We start from the raw sequence: 4,318 nt of genomic DNA, 5'->3' as shown, positions 1-4,318 counted from the left end.
GAGAAGTTGTTGGAGAAAAATAAAAGAGCTTTTATTCTCAGAAGCTATGTGGAAACTTTTGGTGTATTACCAGATATTTCGCTCTATATTTTAGTGGCTGAAATCAGAGATGATATTCAGCACCACCTGTCCAAGGAAGGTTGCACTCTGTATGTTATGTATGTTCAGAGATTTACTAGACGTGATGAGAATGATAGGGATAAATTTATGCCAAAAAAAGGGTTTGGATTTAGTGTAGGTAAACTCCCCGAATACGTTAAAATTAACCACATAAGATCCAAAGTTAACACTTTTTACCCAGCCATTAGACACGGCAGAAAGTGTGAACGAAATGGCCATATGGAGAAGGGGTGCAAGTTGAACAAGAGGTGTATTAAATTCGGCGTGAAAGGTGATGGTTGTGATGGGAGTTGCGGTAGCGGTAGATGTGTTCTTTGTAAGAAAATTGGGCATGTTGTCACAGATAGAGACAAGTGTCCTACGTGGACAGGGGAAGATAAGATTAATAAGCAGATGACCGAAAATAAAATGTCCAGGTCTGATGTGCTAGGAACCTACAGCCAGCTCCAATCAAATCATTTTGAGATTCCACCCGATAATGACTACTTTCCACAGATTCCGGATCGTGAGGTAAACACTAAAAACAAAAACATTGAATCCAATAAAATTCTGACACCGTGGCCCTACAATAGGGTGGCAAGGAATATGACGGTTGGTCGACGGGTGCAACAGACTGCCCAAGTTCATTCTAGAATGCTTGAGGAGCCCAGTCCTTCAAGGCCGGTTTATAAACAGACGAGGAACAACACTGTTTCCGAATTGGAAAGAATACTGAAAGAGTTGTTGAAGTTTAGAAAAGATCATTTTTCACAGGTTGGAAATGAGGCGGGTTTGACCGCTGTAAAACATTTTGCAGGCAGAGTCCAAAATGTTGGGATAGACAATGATTCTCAAGAAAACAGTTATGAGCATCAAGATACTGCAATATAATATTCAGTCTACAATCTCATTTGTACAACAACCACAAAGCATATGGTCCAATTCGCCATCTTGCTATCAAGCTGATCGTCGTTTTGCCAACACAGGTAAAGAAATGTATGTGCGTGTGTGTATACGTGTGCGTACATGAGCAGAGAATATCCGTGAAAGAAGATAACAACAAAGAGAATGCAAACAAAAATCTGACATCTTAATACTGTCAAACCTGGCCGGCTGTTAACAGCTGCTCGCGTGAGACCACCTTATTAAATTCGTTTTGGATACGGTATTTATTCCTTGAGTCTTTTTCGCAAGATGACAGATTACTTTACTTTTCTTTAATTGAATACGACAGAATGTGTTTCTTCTGCGCTCATTCTAAAATCTCTGACACCAAGTTTCGAGGTGTCTCCCACAACTTGATCGTTCCATCGGGCTTTTGGTCTTCCCTGGAGCTTCTTCATCCATTCTGACAACATGACCTAGCCAACGCAGCCGTTGTATTTTGATGCTTGTAACTATGCTATCGTCGCCATACAGCTCATACAGCTCGTGGTTCATACGTCGCCTATATTCTCCGTTGACGCAAACTGGTCCATATATTTTACGAAGAATCTTTCTCTCAAATACTCCAAGCACTGCCTCATCTGCTTTCACAAGTACCCATGCTTCAGAACCATATAACAGCACGGGTAGTATCAGTGTCTTGTAAAGTGTAGTCTTCGTCTGTCAAGAGGTGGCCTTGTTTCTAAACTGCTTACTTAGTCCAAAGTAGCATCTGTGTCATTCGTTTCGGTTACGGCGGTGCCGAGGTAGATAAAGTTACTGACTATCTCAAAGTTTTGGTTCCCAACTTTCTCCATTTTCTTCATATGCTCGGTTGTGCAAGGCTTTTTGGGAGTTGAAACCATCCATTTCGTCTTATCTCCATTTACTGCCAGACCCATTTTCACAGACTCTCTTTCGATTCTTTCAAAGGCTGCAGTTACTACCTCCGGTGACCGACCTATGATATCGATATCGTCGGCATAGGCGAGTAGCATGTGCTCTCTTGTGATTAGTGTGCCGTATCTATTCACATCTGCATCTCGTATAATCTTCTCCAGCAGGATATTAAAGAGATCACACGATAGGCTGTCTTCTTGTCTGAAACCTTGTTTGGTATTTAATGGTTCGGAGAGATTTTTTCCTATTCTTACTGAGGAACGCGTATCAGCAAGTGACATCCTGCAGAGTCTTATTAATTTTGCTGGGATACCAAACTCAGACATGGCTTGAAATACCTTTGAACGTAAAGGAGTATCGAAGGCGGCTTTGTAGTCAACAAAGAGATGGTAGGTGTTAATTTGTCCTTCTCGGGTCTTTTCCAGGATTTGGCGCAGTATGAATATCTGGTCTAGGGTGGATTTACCTGGTCTAAAGCCGCATTGAAAGGGCCCAATTATCTCATTGACTTTAGGTTTCAATCTTTCACACAGTACGCTCGAGAGTATCTTGTATGCGATGGGGAGGAGACTTATTCCTCTGTAGTTGGCACATTCCGTCTTGTCTCCTTTCTTGTGTATGGGACATAGTATGCTGAGGTTCCAATCATCGGGTATGCGTTCTCCTAGCCAGATTGCGCAGATAATCTGATGCATACGCCTTATCCGCTTGTCGCCTCCGGTCTTAAATAGTTCAGCGCGTAACCTGTCGGCTCCTGCTGCCTTTTTGTTCTTTAGTCGGATAACTGCTTCTTGGACCTCATTCTGACAAGGAGGTAAACATTCTATACCATCATCAAGGATTGGTTCTGCGGTATCCTCTTTGCCGCCAACATCGGACACTAGCAGTTGGGTAAAATGTTCTTTCCATATCCTCAGCATGTTGTCTGTGTCAGTTACCAGATTTCCTTCTTTGTCTCTGCAGGAGGATGTGCCTGCACCAAAGCCATCGGTTTGATGTTTAATTCTTTGGTAGAATTTCCGGACTTCATTCTGACTCCTGTACATCTCAATTCGCTCAGACTCACGTCTCACCATTTCCTTTTTCTTTCTTCGAAATAGACGTTTCTCCTCTCTCCTTTTCTCCCGATACCTCTCCTTCATCTGGCGCTTTGCAACTGAATGTTGCAACTATATGCCGCATTCTTGGCTCCAGTAGCATCTCAACGCTCTTGGTCGTACCATGGGTTTCTTGCAAGAGGCTTCTGGTACCCAAGTACGAAAGCACGCTAACTTCCGAAGGAGTAAAGCTAGCCGCTTGAAATTTTGCACAAATACTTCTTATTAATGTAGGTCGGTTGGTATTGTAAATGGGCCATATCGGTCCATGTTTTGATATAGCTGCCATATAAACCGACCTTGGGTCTTGACTACTTGAGCGTCTAGAGTGCGCAATTCTTATCCGATTGGAATGAAATTTTGCACGACGTGTTTTGTTATGATATCCAACAACTGTGCCAAGCATGGTTCAAATCGGTTCATAACCTGATATAGCTGGCATATAAACCGATCTGGGGTCTTGACTTCTTGAGCGTCTAGAGTGCGCAATTCGTATCCGATTGGAATGAAATTTTGCACGACGTGTTTTGTTATTATATCAAACAACTGTGCCAAGTATGGTTCAAATCGGTTCATAACCTGATATAGCTGCCATATAAACCGATCTTGGGTCTTGACTTCTTGAGCCTCTAGAGTGCGCAATTCTTATCCGATTGGGAAGAAATTTTGCACGACGTGTTTTGTTATGATATCCAACAACTGTGTCAAGTATGGTTCAAATCGGTTTATAACCTGATATAGCTACCATATAAACCGATCTTGGGTCTAGACTCATTGAGCCTCTAGAGTGCGCAATTCTTATCCGATTGGAATGAAATTTTGCACGACGTGTTTTGTTATTATATCCAACAACTGTGCCAAGTATGGTTCAAATCGGTTCATAACCTGATATAGCTGCCATATAAACCGATCTTGGGTCTTGACTTCTTGAGCCTCTAGAGTGCGCAATTCTTATCCGATTGGAATGAAATTTTGCACGACGTGTTTTGTTACGATATCCAACAACTGTGCCAAGTATGGTTCAAATCGGTTCATAACCTTATATAGCTGTCATATAAACCGATCTTGGGTCTTGACTTCTTGAGCTTCTGGAGGGCGCAATTCTTATCCAATTTGAATGAATTTTGGCATGTAGTATTTTGTTATGATATCCAACAACTGTGCATAATATGGTTCAAATCGGCTCATAACCTGATATAGCTGTCATATAAACAGATCTGGGGACTTGACTTCTTGAGCTTCTAGAGGGCTCAATTTCTATCCGATTTGGCTGAAATTTCGCAAGACGTTTTTATACC

Source organism: Stomoxys calcitrans, chromosome 4 (genome assembly GCF_963082655.1).
Source record: "Stomoxys calcitrans chromosome 4, idStoCalc2.1, whole genome shotgun sequence".
Taxonomy (NCBI): Eukaryota; Metazoa; Arthropoda; class Insecta; order Diptera; family Muscidae; genus Stomoxys; species Stomoxys calcitrans.
The sequence above is the reverse complement of the archived record's forward strand: the minus strand, read 5'-3'. Positions refer to the sequence as shown.